Consider the following 24,251-nt stretch of genomic DNA (forward strand, 5'->3'; position numbering starts at 1 on the left):
TGAGCCACCCAGGCGCCCTCACAATTTTAATTTTTTTTTTATGTTTATTTATTTTTGAGAGAGAGAGAGAGAGAGAGAGAGAGAGAGAGAGAGTGAAAGCAGAGGAGGAGCAGAGAGAGAGGGAGACACAGAATCCAAAGCAGGCTCCAGGCTTTGAGCTGTCAGCACAGAACCCGATGTTGGGCTCGAACCCACGAACCATGAGATCATGACCTGAGCTGAAGTTGGAAGGTTAACTGACTGAGCCACCCAGGTGCCCCCATACACAGTTTTATATCCAGCAGTGTCATCCAACATTGTATCCTGCTATTTCCAATGTCATAAAGTACTCTCCATTAAACACATGAATTTACCTACTGAGTCAGATGCTCCCCTCCATGTTTAATAGCAATTTTAGGTGATTGTAAGTATGTCCTTGTACAGTTACTTTCCTGTGTATCTGTGATTGTTTCTTGAGGTGGTATTTATAGAGCTGTTCTGAGTCAGAACAGTTTTAAGGCTTTATAAAAAGATACTGCTTGGTTTCCTGAAAGGATGCTCTCACCTCACTCTGCCGGCTTAACTCTTTGTTGTCCATCTTTGTGAATTTGGTGGTTGTTTGCTAGTGAAATCCAACTCCGTTTCATGTTAATTGGCCATTTATATTTTGGAGTGAATTGTCTGTTAATAACTTTTACCTTATACATTTATAAATGATATGAGGTTTATTGCCCTGTTGCAAGTATTTTGTTTTTTTCTTTACCTTTCACTTCAGTTGCTTTTGGACTTACAGGTCATACATGTTCACATAAATGTGTTTACATAAACATTTTAATGTAGTCAGATTGATTTCCCATTATATTGCCTTTTGTTACTTTTTTCGTTACTTCTTTTCCTATCTCTGATTCAGAAATGTCTCCTAATTGTATTCTTTTCCCCCTTCCTACATTTAACTCTTTAATCTCCACAGAATTAATTTTGGTGAAGGTTGTAAAGTAGGAGCTCATATTAGTTGTTCTAGAATATCCTCTTACTCCCATGTGTGTCCCAAAATCCCAGCGAAGCTGCAACGTGCACCAAAACATGTGCTTTTTCTTACTTTAGTGTCTTGATCTTCCCACTGGACAAGAGGAGGAGGCTCTGATGTATACCTGTGAAGGGAGGAGCCAGGAAGAGGGCCTGGGACCAGCTCTCAGAGCTCTACCCCCAGTCCAGGACTTGCCCTGTCTCTGTCCATCTCAGGAAGGTACTCCACACACACTGCCGGAGGACCGAGATAACAGTGACAAGGGTCAGGGGGCCCGTGAGTTAGGGACTGAGTGGCCCAGGGTGAGCCCCTCTCAGTCTTGACCCTGCTTCAGTTATTCACAACTACCATAAGCAACCAGGACTGTGCTCGTTGGAGACTTTACCTGAACCTCCGACTGTAGATGGAAGGCAGCACGTGGTGAAGAAGAGCCCTAACCTAGGAAAGCCAGAAAGCTTGGGTCCTGTTGCAGCTGTCAGTCAACGGTGCAACCTAGGAAAGTCTCTGAACTTCTCTAATTTCCTGACTTACAGAATTACGGAGCTGAGATGTATGTTCTCTGAGGTGTCTTCTCAGTAAATTATGGTCTAGGCAAGTGGCAGAGCTAGATCGTGCTGTGAATCTGTTGGGGGATCTTTCTTGAGAACTAATTCATCCTTCCTTAATTCAGCCAACCAGTGTGATACCGGAGATTAGGATCATTTAACAATGTCATTTAGTACTCTACCTTGGAGAATTTGTGCTTTTTACCTTTCCTAACTTTTCCTTGATCTACCTCAAGCTTCCCTGCTGAAAGACATCTGTTTTTCCTAACAATTTCTTCTTTTGCCCAGCCACATCTTGTGTTTAGGAATTAAAGAAAGATGACCTAGTTATCAAGTACCCAGAACTGATTCCTGTCACTGACCTTGCCCTACCACTTGCCCGAAGCCGTGACACACATTTTTCTAAAAAGCTGAAATAAAAATGGGAAAACCATTTTGAGAACTGTGAAGCATTAATAAGGTGATAAAAGTAGTATCTATGAGATACAAACACCTGCTCTCAACCATGTTAATTGCTTACTATTGGTATTCATAAATCATTTATTAACATACCAGTAACTGAAGTTGCATTGAGAAACAACCAACCACAGGCCAAACCTTTGGAATTGCACATATCTTTATACTAACATACTTTATTTTAGAGAAGTAGCACAGAGAATATGTCTTAAGTAGCTCTTGTATAATAGAGTCGTCTGTCAGTCGGTCCATTGTAGTCAGATGTGTTTTAACACACATCTCCCACTTTTTGATTTCCAGAGCAAGTGAACGTGGTCTGATATGTGTGGCATAACTTACTTAACACATAAGGGTAATTCAGATTCTATCTAATGGTGATCTTTTTACTAGTTTCGATGCTGCAGATGAAAATTTCAGTGCACTGGCATTTTCCTCTGGAGGATGTTATTTGCTGTACTAAAACACAGTGACCACTTGAAATCTGTAGAACTTGGGCGGAGACTGGATGAATCTAAACAGCTTTCTCCTTTGTGCTCCAGGAACACAGAACACTATATATTAATAAGTATATTATTTCTTTAATGTATCCTTTATGTGTTTATACACAGCTGCAGCTGATGTTTTGTTCGATTACAATTCTGTATTGCCTGATCTTCAGATAACATGGAAAAATAGCCTTCAAAGTAAACCTTGAATGGATATGATCTTCACAGAAAACCTTTCCTTTATTAATTAAACTTTCACTTCTCACTGTGCATTGCTTTGATCTCATAGTTTTAAAAATGTCCCGAGGCCTTATTTTCAAGGCTTCCAAACAGATTATTACTTCTCAAAAGCCATACTATATTCATGGCTCAATGAATCCTAAAGACAGTATTTTTAAAACCCTCTTAAGCTTATTTTTCTTATGTGCTCGTCTACTGCATAATTTTCGTTGCTATGGGTCACATGATCCTTCCCGTCTGTAACACAGGCACTTAAAATTTTTACTTCCTGATTGAGCCATCAAGATTACGTAAAATGTAAATCGGTCTAAATACCCCAAAGGAGGAATTTTAAGGAAAAGATGTTTTCTTCTTCTGTTTCTTTATTGACGCCTAAAAAAATCAGAGTGAGCGTGTGCCTGCCTATCTGTACTTGGAAATGAGAGACGGTTAGGGATTTTCTGTGTGTCCCGTCCCCTTCCACATTGAATCAGACTTTGCTTTCATTATAAAAATAATGTAGCAACTAGATAGACCGTGGGAGTGGTGTAGTTGCAGGGCTGAAATCAAAATGGTTCCCATTACTGAGAGAGCTGTTCATTTACTTATTACTCCTTTCATGATCTGAGTGAAGGTACAGCATCTCTCAGAAGGTAACGATCTGATGCCTCAGAATTGTAAATGGCCATTTAGTCTTGCTGCTGCCTGATAGAAATGAAAGTAATTTCCAGAAGGCCGGACGACACTTGTTTTATCATGGATCTTAAAATCCTTCACATTTTCTCAGAGCAGCTTTGAAGTTGTCATAGTAACAGCATGACATTTGAAGAGTCTTTTAAGTAGTTCTTTAGCTAGAGTTAATTAATTTTATTAACTCTGGATGTTTTTCTTCTTACTTCTCTCTGACAAACAGGGGCCGTAATTGCTCAAATATGTATTTCATGTTCTTTATTTCTTGGTGACTACAATTTGAGAACTTGGTGTTTTGTTAAGCTGTTTCAGGAAAAGAACGAGAATGTCACCGATTGACTTCAGAAAGGTTAAACTTGGGGTTTTAGTTACTCGTCTGTAAAATTGCACTACCATGATAGGACCAGAACTTGGTTTTATTTAAAGAGGTGGATTATGGGAGATGTCCCCCCAAATTTAATGGTGATTTGCTCCAGGGATTATAGCTATCCTTTGGTTTGATTTGGATATATTTAAAATAAGGATTGAAGAACACGGAAGGGGGAATGTGTCAGACTTACAGGAGAAAATTATTTCTTTAAAAATGCAACACTCAGATACATCACCAACAGCATATTCCACAAAAGAAAAAAAAATGGAATAATCTGACTTTGTCAAAATTAAAAATGTAATAATACTCTTTGGGACTCTAAAATCTGCTAAAATAAATGATCCTCTAGGAAAGTTTGTGGGAACCTTCTACCGGGAGAAAGTAGGTCGGGATCTTCTGTTTGTAAAGCTCCATGGCAGAAATTCTTGCCATTATGGTGATTGGTGAGAAAGGGTCAGGTGGAGGGTCAGAAGAAGTAATGATCCGTACCAGGTCTGGAAGCTGGAACTTAAATAAAGTATCAGGTGGTCGGTGCTTTTGTTTGCTTGTAAGAGTGACCAGAGAGGTGAATACAGAAGGTATCATGTGAGCTCTGGGGGTTTAATGCTGAGGCCGGTATCCTTCCTGTCCTGGGGAGTATTTGTTCAGGCAGGGGCAACTGAAGACCATGGGGACAGCAGCGTGTGCCCCCGACAGCAGTAAAGGTGCTAATGCACATCCAGTGATGTCAGGAGTTACGAGCCAGTGGTTTCAAAACACTGCAGTAAACAGGGTCAAAGTGTCCCGGTTTTGCTGGAAGAAGGTTTGTTTTTATGAGCTGCACAGTACGTGGATGAAGTAATTTTTCAAAACAAACCAAATTTATACACTTTTTGTTTGTTTGTTTTACTTTGTGGGTTTTAAAAAAATTAACCAGATGAGGTTTAGTAAGGGTTACATTTTTAAACAAAATTATACTTTTTCCCTTTTTAAAAAAAAAAAAACGGTTTTCTATGGTTTTCACAGAGGAAATGAAAATACCTCCGATCTAGGATTTTTAAATGGAGTTTTAGAGAGCAAGCTAGGAGCCAGTGTGCAGCCACCGCCAATCACAATCACTAGTAAAATGTTCCTTGTAATTTTGTACCTTCTGCTCTTCTTTAGACAGGCATTTAAGTACCAGAAAGTTAATGGCACAGAATACTGCTGACTGCGTGGTTCTCGTCTTAATGCATTTTCCAACCTTGAACCTGAGAATACCAGAGGCTGGGGACTCTGGACACTCCTCTGCGCAGTTTTCTGCCGGTGGCCTGGTTCCTGAGGTAACAAGTGGGTGTCCCGGGCGTGTGTGTGTGTTAACAACAGCAGTGATGCCACGTGGTGCCCAGAGGTCGCCGCGATCTGTCCCGGGGGTTCCTGGTCCTCGGGGCTTCTGAGATGAACTGTGAACTTGGGGCATCCTGAGAAGTACAGGCGTTTTGGAGTGTGCCACAGCAAATCTGGATGTCGGCATAAACACAGCTCTCAAAGTGAAAGCAGGGGCCTCGAGGAAGGAATTACCCTCATCTCACTCCCGACCTGCTTACTGTGCTGGAAAACAAAGTAAGTTTTGTTTGTTTCTTTGTTAGTCAGTCGCTGCTACATGTTTTCTCTTGCTAACATTGTATTAGACACTCCATATCTGGCAAACGCCAAGTTTTTCCCCCCTCATTGGGAAGTAGGATATGAAGTTTGTTACATAGCTACTTGCTTCTTTAATCTTTTCTGTCTCTCTTCCTATATCTAGCGTGCTGGCTTCCTTGTTGGAGATCGTATGAGACTAAAATTTATTATCAATGAGAAAACACAAAGTTCTTTTTTTTTCTTCTTCTTTTTTAAACAATCCAAGAACCTTGCTGTTAATTAAAGGACAGTGACACAGGCAAAACTTTTTTTACGTGGTGCAGCCAGCAGCATATCTAGCAAAAGAGCCCCAGTTCATCGTCCTTATTTCCATTGGGAAGCAGAAAGGGTGCCTGTACGAGACTTATGTGAAAATAGAGTGTCCCCCCTGTGGGAACGGCAGACACTGGCTGGGAGTGGTGCCTGAACAAGAGGCCGTAACTTAAAAACCTGTTGGGAAATGGGAAGGAGCTGAAGAATACGAATTATTTAGTGATGTTGGGGGAAAAAAAAAAAACCCACAAACAAACAGACTTTTTGTAAGAATGGGATAAAATGTATAAAGACCTAAACTTGTCGAGGAAACTGATGTTTTCCTTCAAGTTAGAAAGATTCATGTTTTGTAGGTTTATAGAAGATGTGTGGCTTTCAGAAAATAAGAGGCATCACCACCTGTGCAGATTTTGGGACACCAGCCTAATTTCTGACACTTGACCCCTGTCTTCCATTTGTGTTTGTTTGTGTTTTATCTGATCCTAGCTCCAGAGCTGTGGCATGGCTCAGTAAATTAATACAAAGCTCTATGGTTTTGAAAATGCAAAACAAATGGAAATGCAGAGTAGTTTATGATTTGTAATTAGATTATCCCTCCTCATAAAATGGACTGTTTTTACCGTAGAGTTTTCTGGACTTTTCTCAACTCCCAACGGTAACACTTTAAAGGTAGAAGGAGGCATTGTAACTACGGAGTGGCATTGGAAGAGCAGAAATCAGGAATCTTCCTTCTAAATCTCGTATGGAGTACCGAGTGAATTTAAGTTAGGGCTTCTGTGCCGTGGGAATTCACGTTTTATCTCAACGTGGTGGTGGTAGGACGTGGGGTGTCCGTTTTTCATTTAAAACCCTCCAGGCTCCTTTTATGAATGTCTGTGGATTATTCAGCAAACTTCCTTTAAACACCTTTTTGCAGAGTACTGTACTCAGAGCTGCAGTTTGTCACAATTAAACCTACCGAGATTTGGTTTGTCAATTAAAGATCCAGAACAGTTTGAAGCCAGGGTGAATGAGCAGAGCATTCCCCTCGGAACGGTTTGTTAGAGATGGTGCCACATGAGCTGGGCTGTCCGCTTCTGAGCTGCCCTCCTAATTAAAGGGGAAGGTGCCTGCCATCTGTCTGCTTTCATTCAGGGCAGTAGGGGGCCTGGGGTGGAAGGAAGCCACCCCCCTTTATTTTTTCTCCCACTCTTTTTTACAGTCCTCTTTCTCCCTAGTCAGTGACCCAGAAGGTCATTGATGATCTGTCTATCTCAGACTGAATAGTAACATAAGCATGCAAGGCACTTGCAAAAAAAAAAAAAAAAAAAAAAAAAAAGTTTATAATGTGTGCTTATCCATTTAGAATTCTGCTTGAATTATGTCTGGGAGTGTTGTAATTTCTATGTTCGTGTCTTTGCTCCTGTTAACTGAGGGCACTACTGGCAGAAAAGTAGGGATTTTTAGTTTTACTGATTTTGCTTTTTGTGTGAAAAAATTGTTTACACTTCACTGGGCATAATCAGAAGATGGCAGCATCGTAACTGTGCGGTGGGGATGTACAGAAATACCGTTCTGAACAAAACCAGGGCTACCTGTTGACTGTGATACGCACGCGTCATCACAAGGGAGGTTGTGCACAGGGGTGTTAACACGTGTCCGTGTTACTGAGCGGTGTGCTGAGGCTTCCTGGGCCAATCATTGAAATAATTCATGGTATTTATCCTTTAGTTAGGCAATAAGCCTTTTAGCCCCTTTCTCATGAGAATAGATTATTGGAGAATTTGGTTTGGGGTCATGGCTTTTAATTGTTTTTGAAATGTAGGGTGCTCTAACTAAATGATTGAGCTTTCTTGCCTCAGTTTCCACCTGGAAGAAATCTCTGCGGCTTTCAGAAACATTTAAGAGAATATGAAATAAAATTTTGTCTTTGATGGAAACTTTATTATCACTGAAAATTTCTAAAATCTGCGGTGGTTTCTCTTTTCTGTTCTTATGTACTTGAGCAAAGTGTCAACCGTCATTTAAAAAGATTCAGTCCTGACACACACTGTTGAGCTACCCAGGCAGTAGATTTGGACTTTCCAGAATATACTGGGTTTTGGAACTTTCTGTGACAAGGAACTGTGGTGTCTCTTAAGCCCTCCATGTTTGGAAAGCCCAAATGTGAGAGTCGTGTCTGTAATTATATTTAAAGGTTTTTTTTTTCCAATTTGTCATCAACTTATAATGAGCTTCCTCGTCGATGTGCTTATGTTGTTCAATCTGGGAAGAGCAGCATGTAGGTTCTGGAGACAATGACGTCAGTCTGCATGATTGGATGATCATGAAAAGTAGATCGTTTCCCAGGCACTGACGGGTGCACAGTGCCGAATAGGCAGGTCTTTTCATCTTTTTTATGTAACAATTTTAGATCCCCAACAAGGTACTTCACTAACTGTCGTCTCTAAGGTGTGATTTAAAACTAATTTGGTTTTACTCATCTTGTATTTACTTCAGGGGATCTAAGTAAACAATTTAAATGAATCACATCTAGAAAGCGTTCCTTCAGAGTAACGCAATTAATATTTTAACGCACGTAGCAAAAGACACACAGACATGCAAATGAATGTTGCCTCCTTAAGTACCGAGTCAGCTAGGAAGAAGTTAAGCCGCTACTTAACTGCAGCCATGTCATGTCGTCTTTGCCAGAGACACACGTAGAACTTGCCGTTTGCTGGTGCCTTGAGAGCCTTCCATCCTTTTTTATTGCCCACTGTGGTAGAAATTCTCTGTCCTTTGAGGACAGGAAGGAGACAGTAATCAGGTCTGATGAACAGACTTATGATCCCATAACTGACTGGTGTCATTGGTTCATGTAAACGTTTACGGAGGCACCTACTACATTCCAGCCATGAGGACTGCAGATTCAGAAATGGACGTGCCATGGACCTGGCCCTCCAGGAAGACACAGCTCAGTGGGGTGAATGATGTCTAAGGAGGTAACGCTACATATACCGACAAGGACTGTGACAGAGGCACACGTGGTGTTGTGAGGGCCCAGAGATGGGGTTAAAATCAAACTTGCTGGAAAAATGAGAGTTGTACACGTGATTTATAAAGGGCATTACATAATAGCATTTGGGAAATGAAAGCCCTGGGAGCTGGGGGGAGGGGGGACCTTTTCTATTTTAAGGATGAGGAGCTTGGAATTCATTTCTGCAGTAAATTCTCAGCCGTTTGAAAGCCTTTTGAGAAAAGGTGTTTCGTTCTGTAATAAACATACTTCTTTTTCACCAGAAGAAATTGTGGCTATATAAAAGGGGGGAGGTCTAAAATTTTTTTTGGACATTGTGAGAATACTTCTGTCATTCTCCAAAGGAGACTATTTTGAAGAATGGTTTTTATTTACATATTAAAATCAGGTACTTCTGAAATACTCAAGATACCAAAGCATGACGTGCCATGGTTATTGCTGAGATTAGCTGTATAGCTTGTGGGAGACATGAAACTTACGGCATCTCTAAGTATAACTTGGAAAAGAAAAGGCTTCTTCATGTCCTCTCTCATGTTTCCTGCCCTAGAGACAGAATTTCTGTCCTGTAGCCAATAGTAGATCTTCCTGTGGATAAGTTCATTTAACAGTTACTTGTGGAGTGTCCCTCAATGCCAGGTACAGTTCTAGGAGCTGATCAGAAGCTGAGCTGATTAGCTATAGACCCTGGATGCTGGTGCTACTCAGAAGGACTCTGTAGGGTTGTCCGTACAGCCACCATTTCCTGGGTGTTTTTTCTGAGCATGGCAGTGTGGGCGTGGCCACGATGCTATCCTTGTAGAACTTGGAGTAAGATTCCGTGCACAGGTGACGGAACGAATGCAGAGCAAGAGATGAATGTATTAATACAGAGAGCTAACTAAACATACCACGTGTTTGCAGAAAAGAAAGCTTGTCTGTGACCAGGATGATCGCGAAATCATTTATGGATTAAGGAGCATTTGAGCTGGACATTGAAAGAAGACTCAGGGAGCATGTTCCAGTCCAGGGAAAGCCAGGCAAAGGCCTAGAGCGGGATGGGAAATTCCAGTGTACCGAGCAGGCAGTAACTGATTTGTTGTTGCTGGGCAACCATGTGTGCAAAAGTGACTAATGAGAGGATAAGGCCGCCAAGGTCCCTTGAGGCCAGATCCGGGTGGACCATGTGTGTCCAACAACTAAATGCTTTAAACTTGATCCTGAGCCATCGGGGAGCAGTGGAAGTGTCCCGGTCAGGAGAGTGACAGTGGGATCTCTCCTGGAGGAAGCCTTGTCTGATGTCAGTGTGGGGGGTGGTTGGCCAGTGAGAGAATCCAAGCGGAAGGCATGTGAGCTGCTGAGATACAGTCCAGGCCAGAGGGGAAGAGGGCCCAGATGAGGGGGGACTACTGGAATGGAGAAAACTAGACAGGTTAAAGAGGTGGGCTTTCGGAACTGCCTGGATAACAGAGATTAGCTGGTGGGGAGGTGGGAGCAAAAATAACTCCAGATTTTAGAACCAGGCTCTGTTTATTACTTCTCGGCCATTCACCAGGCATTTCACATAGATCAGTTCATTCAGGTGTATCCTAATTCTATAAGGTTGGTATTTTTGTCCGTATTTCAGAGATGTAGAAAACCAAGGCTCAGAGAAAGGTTTGTCTAAAGTTGTCCAGAAGCTAATAGGATATTGAACAGGGCATTGCAGGTGTTCCAGATTTCTATGCCTGTGTTCTCTCTACTGGGTTTGGAAGAGAGCAGGCGTGAGAGAAAAGGTGATCTCTCGTTGTTTTGCACATATTCAGCGTAGATGCTGGTGAGACGTCCGTCAGGTGACTGGAGACACAGAACCGAATCTCTAGGACAAAGTCAGGAGGACCAGAGCTTAAGAGCCAACTGCATGTTTATTTAGCAAATACTTGTTGAGTGTCCTTTGGACCAGTGCTGCATGGCAGGAGTACACTGGAAAGCAAACAGGCCATAGTCTTGATTCACAGACCCGCAGGCCAGGGAGTGAGACGCCACCCTGTGGGTTGAGTATAATGCAGGGGGAAGTGCAGATTTGCCACGGGAAGAGCCACTGAGGGGAAGCCAACCACGTCTGGAGACACAGAAGGCCTCGGAAGAGGTTGTGGCGCTTAACATGACTCTCGATGATGAGTGCCAAGATAAAGTGGAAAAAGGCCTATTCGAGGCAGGGGACCTAGAATGTACTAGACCCAGAGGCAAGAGGGAAACACAGTACGTCTGAGGAACTGGACATGGTATGCCTGGAACAAGGGAGGAGTAAACCAGATAAGTTAGAGAGGTGGGCGGCAGCTAGGTTAGGAAATGCCCCAGAAGAGCAAAGGTCAGCATGCAGGTTTCCGAAGGCAGCCGTGTTGTTGCTGGTACCTGCTGGGGGGGCGGGGGGGAGTCAGATTTGGGGCTTAGAATTGTTAGGTTTGGTTATCCTGAGTAACCAGTGGCCTAAGTAATTGGTGAATACAGTAATGGGGAGCTCAAGGACACGAGGTTGCGGCCGAGAGTGGGATGTCCAGATTTATTATTGCTCAAGTGCAGCCGTTGGAGGGATGATGAGAGAAGAAGGTCATGAGAGCGGGTGGGTGAAGCGGAGGGCAGAGGCCGGCTGTGGGAGGTGAGGGGGTTGAGGAACTAAGAGACTCCGTCCTGTGCTGGATGTGGGGTTCACGTGGAGGTGGGGTTCACGGAGGTTGTCGGCCCGACTTGGAGCAGAGAAGGTCAGCATGAAGGTCGGCTGAGGAGGCGTGGAGGCCGGGCACTGAGGTGGGCCCTGAAAACGTGATTTCCGCAGATTGTGCGATGGCGTTAGGGAACGAAGACCAGCAAGGGCACAAAGGCAGAGTGAGTAGGACCTGGGGCCAGGGGTGGGAGGAGATCAGGAAGGCGTTTTCAAAGAGGAAAACAGGGAAGTTCAGAGTCCCGAAGGCCAGAGGAGGTCCGTGCCAAAGAAGGAGGCGTTGAGCAGCAGCCACTAACTCGGGGCTCAGGAGGAAAGGACTGGCAGGGGACCCTCCGGCCGGCGAGCGCAGAGCGTTCGTTGACTTAAGGAGTGTAAGGGAATCCCCAAGTACGGGCAGCGAGTGTAACCCCCACTTGCAACACATTTTTGGTTGGAAGGAAAGAAGAGGCATATGGTAGCTTGAGGAGTACATCTACTGTAGCAACAATGAGTCTTGTTACTTTGTTATTTCTTTGACGGTCTTCTAGGATTCTCCACTGTGTGTCCTGTTGCTGGTCAAACTGTTTACCCTTTCCATGCTTCGTTTGTCAAACGAGTACCTGCCTCACGGGGCTGTCGTAAGGAGTAAATAAATGGGTCGTAAAGCGCTGCCTTGGACACAGTAAGTGATACACAAATGAAGGTGAAAGAAAGCAAAGAAGGAAGCAGATACATACGTTACAATAATCGGTCATATGTATTATATGCAACATGTAACATGCACACATGCACCCTTGTATTTTAGGCACTTACCCCTGAGTATTCACAATAATTCTGTAATGTGAGTGAAACAGAGGCCCTGAGAGTTGCAGGGAACTTATTCCAGGGCGTGCTGCTGACGAGCAGTCATCCCGGGAGACGGGGCCCCGTCTCCCGACTTGGAGTCGGTGGCCCTCGCACTGAGCCAGGCTGCGTCCTTGGGCTGTTGCAGGAAGAGTGCTGGACCTGCAGCTTCACAGAAGCAGCTGAGGGCAGCTCTTCTGGGTGTGGTGTGCACTGTGCTCTCCACACAGCCCCCGCCCCGTTGGTGTCACCCCTCTGTGCTGCGTACTTGGCTGGTACCAGCACTGAGTTTGCAACCCTTGTTCCAAAGGCTTGGTCCCCTGTGACTGGAGTGCCTTCCTTCTCCTGACTCATCCTGCCGTGCAGATGCCATCGTCCTCTGCATCTCCTTTGTAGGGTTTCTTCAGACTTAGAATTCACCTCTAAAGAAGGGGGTGCCTCGTCAGAATTCCTTGCCTCTAATCTCATCTCAGAGTGAAGTTGCTGTGCGTTCTAGAGAATTTTCCCACCGGAAGGAACCGTCTGAACATCATCTCTTTTGCAAGGATGGTGTGATGGTCAATCTTATGTGTCAGCTTTAGCCAGGTCACGGTACCCAGCTATCTGGTGAAACCCTAGTGTGCGTGTCACGGTGCAGATAGACGTCATTTAGTTTTGGATGAGGTTGAACATTGAAGGCAGTAGACTCTGAGTAAAGCAAATGATCCTGTATAATTACCCTCATCCAGTTGTGACAGCTTTAGAGAAAAAGATTGGTCCCCCTGCCCCCACCGCCACCAAGGAAGAGGGAATTCTGTCTCCAGACAGCCCTCCAGCTTGGACTGCAACACAGCTCTTCTCTGGGTCACCATCCTGAGTGTGGGTTTGCCAACCCCCATAATCGCCTGAGCCAGTTCCTTAAAATAAATCTCTCCGTCATTCTCCGTCTCTCTCTCCACCATACGTGCACACTGAGACAGACAGACACACACGCACACACACACACACGCGCGCGCGCGCACATCCTATTTGTTTCTCTGGAGAACCTTTATTATAGATAGGAAAATACAGAAATTGAAATTGCTCAGCTGCTGTTGATAGTAGCAAAAAGCTGCATCAGCTCTCTCGGCATTCTTGGTGTACATGTGTGTGCATGTGTATATACATACATATGTATACATACATGTACATATATATATACACACACACTTTTATTTATGTATGATTTGTTGTATAGATGGGAAAGTGAATTGTAGGAAGGATGTGCGGTACTCAGTGTGATGCATAAACTTGATGGGAGAGTTAAAGAAAGAACTTGATTTCCTCTGGTTGTGGTTCAGTTGTTGTCTTGCTGTTTGGCTCTCATGTTTTTATTAGCAAGATAATAAAGTTACTGGGTTTGCCATACATAATTATTGCTAACATTTATGGAATATTTTCCATAGGGTACTAATCTAATTGCTTTATAGCTGTTTATGATTTTTATCCATACATCTACCCAGTGAGATAGGATCTAATAATTATCCTCATATTACAAATTTTTTTAATGTTTATTTATTTTTGAGAGAGAGAGAGAGAAGCAGAGTGCAAGTGGGGGAGGGACAGAGAGTGAGGGAGACACAGAATCTGAAGCAGGCTCCAGGCTCCGAGCTGTCAGCACAGAGCCCGATATAGGGCTCGAACTCAAGGACTGCTAGATCATGACCTGAGTCAAAGTCACACACTTAACCGACTGAGCCACCCAGGCACCCCCCTCATATTACAGATTTGAAACACCGAGTCCCAGTGAGCAACATGGTCACTGCTGTGGAGAACTGAGTGATGGAGAGTGCTTAGGGCCCGGCCCTGGCAGCCTGGCTCCAGAGGTTATGTTCCTAACCATTCCTTCTGCCCTACTGCTTCTCAGCATAAGACGTCTTGAGCAGAGCTCTTCATCTGTCCTTGTGGAGTCCTCATCCAGAACAGTCTTTATGGTAGCGGTACTTTCCGTAGGGTTTGTTTTAGAAGAGAAAATGCTTGGGGTGCCTGGGTGGCTCAGTCTGTTAAGCATCCGACTTCGGCTCAGGTCGTGATCTCGCGGTTCGTGAATTCAAGCCCCACGTCGGGCTCTGTGCTGACAGCTCGGCACCTGGAGCCTGCTTCGGATTCTATGTCTCCCTCTCTCTCTCTGCCCCTCCCCTGCTCATGCTCATGCTCTGTCTCTGTCTTTGTCTCTGTCTCTGTCAAAAATAAATAACATTAAAAAGAAAAAAAATAATAAAAGTGAAAATACTTATAAGTTATATCAGTTATAAGAGGCCATCTAATACCTGCATGCTACCTCCTTGAGAAACAGAGAACATACCCATTGCAACAATGGTATGGGCCTCTTGCTGGGGTAAACTTTTAGCAACTAGACTTTCCTGTCTAGCTTGGTAACCGTCTAATTTGTAAAAATCATACAGAAGTGTGATAAAGTGGTGATGTGGTTTAGTTTCTTGTCCAGCAATTTGGTGAGTGTCCCGGGGAAGGAGATAGCATGCTTCTGTGTATATGTCCCTTGGTTCTCTGCAGGAATAACCATCAAAACTGCCATTTACTGGGCCTTGTGTGCACCAGGAACTGGTACAAGTGCTTTACAAACATGCCTCATGGAGTCTTCTCAACATTATCCTTCCGTTTTACGTTTAAGTAAGGCAGTGACGAGGGAGTTCAAGAATGTTTCCGCAGTAAGTGGCACAGCAGGACTTAAACTCCATCTTAATGACACCAGTGCTCTTGGTCTCTCTGCTGTATATCCCTGAGACCCACTACTCTTCCCTGCTAGACGGTAAGCTCCGTGAGGACAGGAACTTTTTGTTTCACTGGGTTCACCACCATATTTGAGCATCTACCAAGTGCACTGCCTGACACATAGTAGGTACTTAGCACCTGATGTTGTGCGACGAACTCACTCTGTTCTCTGTGATCACCACCAGCCAGCTATGGGCCAGGTAGAGAGCACCGACCTGGGAAGGGTACTGTGGACTCCTGCGGATTCAGCCCTCAGGTACCTGTTGGAGGATATTTTCTCTGTGTCTCAAGATGAGCATATCAGCCTGACCTTCAGGTAGATACTGCATAGCTCTGTCAATAGTCTCCTTCGCCAGAGAAATCTAAATGATGTTATGTATGTCCCTGTCCTTAGAATTCAGGACTGATATTTTATAGCTTGTACTCTATACTGATCTGGAAAACATCTGAATAATATTGGTGCTTTTTAAGGAAACATCAAATTATAAATTACATATAAATAGTTTTAATTTCTTTTTTTTAAATTTTTTTTTTCAACGTTTTTTTATTTATTTTTGGGACAGAGAGAGACAGAGCATGAACGGGGGAGAGGCAGAGAGAGAGGGAGACACAGAATCGGAAACAGGCTCCAGGCTCCGAGCCATCAGCCCAGAGCCTGACGCGGGGCTCGAACTCACGGACCGCAAGATCGTGACCTGGCTGAAGTCGGACACTTAACCGACTGCGCCACCCAGGCGCCCCAATAGTTTTAATTTCTAATGAATTTTTTTTTTTTTTTTTTTTTTTAGAGAGAGAGAAAGTGAGCAGGGGAGGGGCAGAGAGAGGGGGACAGAGGATCCAAAGCAGGTTCTGTATTGACAGCAGCAAGCCCAGTGTGGGCTCAAACTCATGAACTGTGAGATCATGACCTGAGCCAAAGTTGGATGCTCAAACTGACTGAGCTACCCAGGTGCCCCATCAAATTATATGTTTTTAAGACATTCCCAAAGGTCTCTGTTTATTCCATTTTTCCAGATCTCTCCCTCTCTCTTGTGTCTTTTTTTCTTCACACAGGCACTCGCACACACACACCCGCACCCATACTCAAACATGCACTCACACACTCACACTCACACACTACTCATACATGTACATGCATGTACATGTGCTCACACACACATGCATTCACACTCATACCCCTTAGTTTCTCACTAATTAATGAATCTTCTTTGTAAACACTTTATAAACCAAAACCGCATTACTTATATTTATATTTTGTCCCATTTTTTTCCTTAAAGTTTAGTTTCTTTGCTTCGCATAACTGGACACTAAGTATTGCAATCTGCACCATTATATAAGCTTGTTTTTCCTCTTGGAAGTAGTAAATTATGATGAGTTTGATAAAAAATATAAATCAGAATAAGCAGCATTCAGTACTTAGCCTTCTAGTCTAGCCTATGTTTGTGCAGGTGTATGATTATTTATGCAGACCTATAGTAAATAGTGTGAACTTTCTTTGCAAAACAAATGGTACGGTCCAGAAGAATCACCTCTGGGCTTGTATGTTTTGTAAACTACGTGGGTCTGTATACACACTTGACTTGTGAGCCACGGTTTATACCTTTTATAATTTTTTTCACCTTAAAAAAACCCTACATGGCAAGAAACTCCATTATTATTAGTATAAAAAGCCTTATAATTTATAGCCAAATCAAGGCCAGGAAAGAAAGCAGATTCACTCAGTAAAAACTCATTAACAGCCTGCTCTGTACCAGAATGCACTTCCTTGTAGCTTTGGAAAGCCTCATAGTAGGGTGGTTTCTGTTGGAGAATGAACAGTCACAAGAGCAAGGCAGATATAGACAAGAATGTAATTTTCCAAAATTTAAATGAGGGGTGGTAGAGTATACATCCAAACAAAATACAGGGGCACCTGGGTGGCTCATCTGACTTCAGTTTAGGTCATGATCTCATGGTTCGTGAATTCAAGTCCCACATCAGGTGAATATGAATCCTGCTTCGGGTGAGCCCTCCTTCTCTCTCTTTCTCTCTCTCTCTCTCTCTCTCTCTCTCTCTCTCTCTCCCTCCCCCCCCACCCTCCTCTCACTCTCTCTCTCTCTGCCCCTCGTGGGATTCTCTCTCTCTCCCTTTCTCTCTCCCTCTCTCTACCCCTTGCTCACTTGCACCCTCTCTCTCTCAAAACAAAACAAAATACAGTCCTATTAGAGTTACAAAAGTAATAGATAAATTTGAAAAAAATGTACCTTTGCAATCTTCTCAAACTTAAATTTTTTCTGGCATTCCTCTTTTTGAATCTGTATGCTAAATTGTTTATTCTTTTTTTTAGTAGAAAGGAAGAAAACGTTCTCCTTAGGAATTCATTAGAAATTAAAATTAATTTCAGCATTTAGTATTCTTTAGACTCTGGTGGAGGCTGATTTGAAAGGGTGTGTTTAGTTGGATCGGCCATGGACAACAAGCAGTTGTCCTGGCCAGTACATCTTTGCTATGATGGGGAAATGGCGTCGCTTTAACGTTCATTTATTTTTGAGAGAGACAGAGACAGAGTGCCAGCTGGGGAGGGGCAGAGAGAGAGGGAGACACAGAATCTGAAGCAGGCTGTGGGCTCTGAGCTGCCAGGACAGGGCCCGATGTGGATTTGAACTCATGAACCTTGAGATCATGACCTGAGTTGAAGTCGGACGCTTAACTGACTGAGCCACCCAGGCGCTCCAAGAAATGGCGTTGCTTTAATTGCAACTCTTTCATTGCCTTCCTTGCCAAGCCCAGTGGCTCCTGTTATAACATGTGGTGACTTTTCCCTTGGAGACTAACTCGCTCCAAGTTACCGTAATATTTAGGACCAGCTACAAAGACATTTCTTCCCCTAAACCCATGCCAAATCTAAATCAAACTATCGTCTCCTCCCTGGCCACTCAAATAGACCCGGCTCATATTTGAAAAGGACAAGAAATGCACAGGCCTCTCATGCCTGTTTGAACAGATAGATAAACAAGGCACATCATGCCTAGTGTTGCTTTGAGCTTGGTCATTTCCTTCTAAAATAGACTGTGATACTATGTTCACTTAAGACTTGGAACTTAGATGTTCTAGAAAGAAGCATATTTTAAGTCTAGCTACAGCAAATTTAGTCTGCTGTCAGTGCTGATGCAGGAAAGAGGAGTAAATCTAAAATCATGGGCCTTCAATAGGTGTGGCTCTGAGCTTCTCCTACACAAACCTCAGTCTCGAGTGCGGGCGGGTCAGCTAGACGTCCCCATCCTTAGTGGCCGCAGGTTGTCTGCTCACCACAGGTAACGCTAAACAAATAATGCTAATCCATTTTGTTTTGAAGAAGGCAAGACTGGGTGGCTCAGTCGGTTGAGCGTCTGGCTTCAGCTCAGGTCATGATCTCACTGTTTGTGGGTGCGAGCCCCACATCGGGCTCTGTCCTGACAGCTCAGAGCCTGGAGCCTGCTTCGAACTTTGTGTCTCCCTTTCTCTCTACTCCTCCCCTGCTCATGCTCTGTTTCTCTCTCTCCTTCAAAAATAAATAAAAACATTGAAAAAAAGAAAAAAAATTTTTTTAAAAAGAAGGCAAGTCTAGCAAAATAGGAAAAATATTCCTGATAAATAAATTTGTTCTGACCTGTAAACCTGGTGTATTTCAGTTACCCTTGATCAAGTAGTTCTGTTCCATAACCAGCATTATTAGTATACATTAATTTCTTCCTAGTTTTAGCAAGATTGACTTCCTGTGCTGCTTAGCTTATCGTTTTGAAATGTAACTTTCAACACAATTCAGGTTTTTAGATTGTATTTCTTTTCAATTGATTGATTATTTTACATGTACAGAAGGTTATGTGTAACATCTATAAGCGAGCGCTAAAAATAATTTCAAAAAAAATGTGCTCCAGTGAACCACCACCCAATTTAAGAATTTAGAACATGACAGATACTTTTGGATGTCTGCTTCATTCTGTCCATTCTCTGCCTTCCTCACAATTCTGAAATTTGTATTTAGAATTCTCTTGAGTGTTTTTAACAAATATATATTTCATCACATAAATGTACATTGCTGCAGGCGTTTTGAGATGGGTAGATAGGTATGCAGTTTTTTGCAGCTTATGAAAATTTTCCTCCATATTATAATGTTTATAAAATTCATTCGTGTTGTCGGGGGCGTGGAGTAGCTGTTCCCTCATATACATTGCTGCAGCATTCCAGTGTGTGTGCATATATCCTGATTCACCCGTTGTCTTGTTTACGGGGGGCGGAGAACAAAACAAGGAGTCTCATTTTGGACATGTTGACTTTGAGACGTCTGTTAAATCCTCAGGGAGACGCCGGGTCGACGGTGGATATTGAGGTCTATAATTCAGGAGAGAGATCTGAGCCAGAGATACCAGCACGTGGACGGCATGGAAATCGTTACTTCCCTAGCTGTTCCTAGAGTCTCCATTGAGATACTTACTTAAGAGACTTTTTTTTTTTTCTTAAAACTTCTTTTCGGTTTTGTTTTTTCCAGTCTGCCTGGTGTCTTTGCTGAAGTGTGACTTGTGAGAGAATAAATGAGAATATGAGCTTCAGAGAAAATAGGGAAAGTGTTCTGCAAACTCTGAAGGGTCGTGTAAAGGTTAGGTGGTGTTATTATTACCTGTCTCACAGAGTCGCGTGAGGTACAAATGAAACTATATATAAAATGGCTTTGTAATATGGAAAAATACATACTTAATTATACTTGATTTTTATGCCTTGTTAACTTTTGGCTGTGAGCTAATACTCGCCTCCCCGAGTGCAGACAATAACTCAGCGAATCTTCACAACCATGTGTGACCGACCAATAGATACTATTTCTTCCTATTTTACAGATGTGCAAACTAAAGCTCATAAATGGTGGACCCAGGATTCAAATCCGTAGGGTTGGCTCCTAAAGGCTGTGCTCTTGGCTGCTATGTGGGACTGCCCCCCTTTTAAATAAGTTTCATCCAGTTTCTTCAGCTTCAAGATGTAAAAAATTTTAGGGACGTATTTCAGGGTGGCCACTTAGAACCCGGCTAAAACATGGCGCTCCAGGCAGGGGCTCCTGGCAAAGGGCTTTGTCTGTACTGAGTTTCACCATTGAACCTGGCCTCAGACCTCACAGAGCACTGCCCACCTACCAAGTGTCCATTCTGTGCCTGTTGAATATGATGTCTACTTGATTTAAGCGAATTTGCCTGCAGCCACCCAGTGAGTCAGTAGTGGGCCAGGGACTAGAATCTGGGTCTCCTGCCTTTCAAGCATCACATTTGTTTGGTATTAATAAACCATATTTCTCCAGGGGATCTGGCAGAAATTTGAAAGTGCTTAATTTTACTGCAATAAATACTAAGAATCCTTTTTAAAGCAAGGAAGCCAAGCCCCAACCAGGGAAAACCCGATTTGCTCTGAGGGCCTTTGACAAACCCACACTGGCACTAGGGTTAGATCATAGATTATTGGCTTCGATTCCATCTCCCTCCAGGGCTTTCTGCAGGGGTTAAGACCTCTGTTATGGCCACAGGCCGCAGCTGGACCAGGAAATACTCTTGCACATGAAGCTGGAATGCACAGTGTTCTATCCACAGAGTCAGCAGGTCACGGCCGATTGCCAACAGGAGGGCGTGATGGCAAAGGTTACATTCCTGGCACACTGCTGATGCAGGTCGGGACCCAGGTGAATTAGCCCGGCTGTCGGAAGGGAGACCTCTCTGCCTTTCTCACTGTGATGGGTGCTGTGCTGTTAGCTTCCTGTGTTTGTGAGTGCATGGTATTTTCTAAAGCCACATCCGGCAAGGAAAAGGTGTGGGCATCCAGGAGGAGGGAGAGGAGCATCTGAGTTACAAACGACTTGAGTGCAGAGAGTGAAGGGGGTGATTTATTTTGTCATCAGAAGACTGCTAGACATGCGGTGGACCCTCAGCTAACAGTTGATTTTGATAAATTGATTGAGAAGCAACTGAGAGAAAGGTTTCGGCAAGATGAAAGCTGAATTTCCAAGGTTGGTCTGACTGCGTTCAGAAGGGAGCTGAGTTTGAATGTATTTTTCACAAGGGAGATTACCACGGGAGACCCACAGTATTGGGGTACAAAAGGCACGCGTTCTTTCTTTTAATTCTCACGATTCCCAGGGCAGGTGACAGAAGGTTACGTCTGTCTCTGTCTCAACAGAAGGGCTTCAGGCAGTTGTGGCAAAAGCGGACCAGATGAGGGCTGTTCTCAGCTCAGCGGGTTGTGTTTTCTGCCACTGACCGTTCCTGGACAAGATACTTCAAACCATACTGGTCTGTTTGGACTTTTCCTTTCCCTTAAGAAAAAGTCAGCGTTCGCACTTTCTCTGTGGTGCACGTGATTTTGCCGCCACTTCCTGCCGCCCATGTCACCTGCAGAGACTGAGCAGTGAGGCCCGCAAGGAGGCGTGCGCAGCCTCAGATCTGGGGCTTTGTGAGCCTGGCGAGTCCTTACCTGTCCTGCGTGGATCACACTGCCCACTTGGGGTATGTTGTGTGAAGGGGAACACTGCGGGGCTCCCTCTCGGAGCCAGGCGCCTGATCAGGGTTCACAAGGACCCCCTTGGAGACATACTCGCCTTCCTAGCCGTTGAGTCTGAGGTTGTCCTGACCCCAGTGACCCTGCTTATTGTTGGCAAATGGTTTGCTCATTGACCGGGGTCTTATGTGAGTAGTAAAAATGGAAAGGATTTTTTTTTTTTTAATCTCTATATTTTTTAAGTAGCAGTATTGAATTTTTTTTAATGTTTATTTGGAGAGAGAGAAAGAGATATGGAGAGAGTAGGAAAGAGAGAGAGAGGGAGGGGGAGAGAGAGAATCTCAAGTCGGCTCCACGCTGTCAGCACAGAGCCCAACGCTCGATCCCACGAACCGTGAGGTCATGACCTGAGTCGAAACTAAGAGTTGGACGCTCAACCGACTGAACCACCGTGTGCCCCAGGAAGGGTTTCTGGAGAACTAGTTCTTCCTGCACATAAATTGATCCAAAGTTAAAAGTGGGGCTTTGTGTTTCCAATATATGTTGAATGAATAAAAAGGGAAGAAACGCTCAACCTTTATCACAATTTTAAACCATCCACTTAGAGAAACGGCTCTGTATTTACAAACAGGTAACTTGAAAGGTCAGTAAACAGAGCAACCTGCTTTAAGTGGCTCTTGTATAGACACAACGTAAAAGATGTAGGAGCAAATTATTCCTCACTTCCGTGCTTCTGTGTCATAAATAATCATTTTAATTTAATGCTAAAAGATCCCTTGGGGTTATGAGATTTTATGAGGTAATAGTTACAGAGACTTTTAAAATCAATGAATGTAAAATCTGATGAAACTGTGAAAGTCTTCCTTCTGTTTACTGAAGCCGGAACTAGCATGGCTCCTGTTGAGACATGTCTTCCCTTCCTTTCCACTTCTCTCTTCTTCCCTCCTCCCCTCCCCCTTCCTTTCCCTTCCTTTCCCTTCCTTTCCCTTTCCCTTTCCCCTTCCCCTTCCCACGTTGCATTCAGCCACAGTGTTGATCCAAAGATAACACAGACATTACTCCTGCCTTCGTGGGATTCACAAGCTAATGGAAGAAGCAGGTGGCATACAAGCATGCAAAGGCAGCTGCAGGTTATGATGTGCCATGAAGGACAAGACCATTACGGTGACAAATCTAGAGAACACCGGCACGTCACTCTGTGAACATACTCAGAACCTCAGGGTAATGACAGAACTGATCTCTTGTTACCTATTAGAGGGTAGATTTGTAAGCATAAAGACCTTGGTTTTATAAAGTATCTAGTAAAGAAACACTCTTGGAGATTAGTATTATGAGTTTGTTTTCCTATAGGTAAAGAATACATAGGTAGGTACACTGATACACAGATGTAAACGTACATAGACACTTAACATCCAAAGTTTTTTCTAATAAGCACAAGTGACAGTGTATGGAAACTTAATTTTTCACGTGTGCATTGTAGGATCAGATGATGGTGTTGGTTGAGTTGCGATAGACTGGAGGAGAAAAATCTTTTTAAATTTTTTTTTTTTTTTTTTTTTTACAAATACAGTTAGAGCTAGGATATACATATTCTCTACCATTTTCAAAGAGGAATTGGAAAAAAGAGCTGTCATTTCTGTGGTGTTTACAATGGCTGGCTGTTCTAAAGAAAATTCATACAACAATCCCATCAGTGCCCTTAGACGGAAAACAGGGATCAGGTCTGCTGTTCATACAAGACTCAGTGGGCGAGAGAGCGTGGATGGATGTAAGGAAGGCACCATCCCTGAGGGTGGCCACCCTGGGTGGCAGGTCGGCCGGCACAGGAATACCTTCTAAACACGGGTACCTTTGCACATGTGCTGGGGGCTGCTCGGCCCTGCACATTTCCGATTTCCTCTTGGAAAGAGGGGTTTGGCCTCAGCTTCTTCGCAGTCGTCACTCATCATGCTTAAAGTAAGCAGAAAACAGTGCCTTCAGCTCAGGGAATGGGTCCGCTGTCCACTAATTCTCAGATCTGTCTTTGAGTCCCCTGGGGACAAATGTTGTGTCTTTTTCTTTGGCCTCCCGACTAAACGCAGCCAGGGTTTTTAAACCGACTAATTTTCGAAGATTTGCTAACAGAGTAGCAATAGGAGTGGAATACTCGACCTTTGAAAGCTGGTTCACGTTTGTGGTTGATGCTGTATTTTTAAGTGATTTAAAAACGAACACCTCATTTTAATAATAGTTCACTGTCCTTCTCACCACCGTCATTTCCATGAGGTTCTAGGTCTTTTGTGAGCAAATTAAACACGGTACTTTCTTTATGGCATGAATTAAATCTAGACCCCAATGATATTTGGCACTTTCTAAATACCCAGATGGGCACAGCGTTTGCCTTGAAGTGAAGACGTGCGCAGGGTTTTAATCAACATCATGTTTTATTTTTTCCTCTTTTAAATATCGCCTTTTCAATAGTTGCTCCTTAATGAATGACTGATTGTTTACTGTGGTTTATAACCAGAAATTTGAACATCAGAAAATTCTAACCAAGATCAGGATGAAAAAAAATTTCCCCTCTCATTCTCTCATCCCTTACATTAGACAAAAATAAATTGTCTTCCTTAAGTTTGAGAAATCCCTTCATTGTTTTCTTGAAAGCTTAAGTGTAATAAATCAGAGGAAGTTTAATTATAGTTCTTAAACCATAAAAAGTTCTTATAAAATAAAAACACAGGTAGGGCTAGAATAAGTTTCATGAACTGTTGAGTGTAACCAGCACTTGAAAGAAAATGTAGTTAAAGATCTATTTTTGCTGCATCTTCTCCATTATTTTTCCATTATTTG

The 24,251-nt window shown here is 43.4% G+C and overlaps 1 long non-coding RNA gene across 15 annotated transcripts in view; it reads left to right on the top strand.

The window, feature by feature from the left end:
• The window catches only part of LOC147583057 (uncharacterized), a 219,472-nt gene that overhangs the window by 150,975 nt on the left and 44,246 nt on the right, over positions 1 to 24,251 (top strand). For 10 of the 15 annotated variants that reach the window (XR_015244904.1, XR_015244910.1, XR_015244909.1 and 7 more), the window contains exon 6: positions 4,915 to 5,352. This is a non-coding gene — a long non-coding RNA (uncharacterized LOC147583057). Of the gene's footprint in view, positions 1 to 4,914; positions 15,462 to 19,251; positions 23,320 to 24,251 lie in introns of those variants that run through there. The other 5 variants (XR_015244917.1, XR_015244916.1, XR_015244898.1 and 2 more) reach the window with 3 other exon arrangements.

Source organism: Puma concolor, chromosome A2 (genome assembly GCF_028749965.1).
Source record: "Puma concolor isolate L17-30 chromosome A2, mPumCon1.1.hap2, whole genome shotgun sequence".
In the NCBI taxonomy this organism is placed as follows: domain Eukaryota; kingdom Metazoa; phylum Chordata; class Mammalia; order Carnivora; family Felidae; genus Puma; species Puma concolor.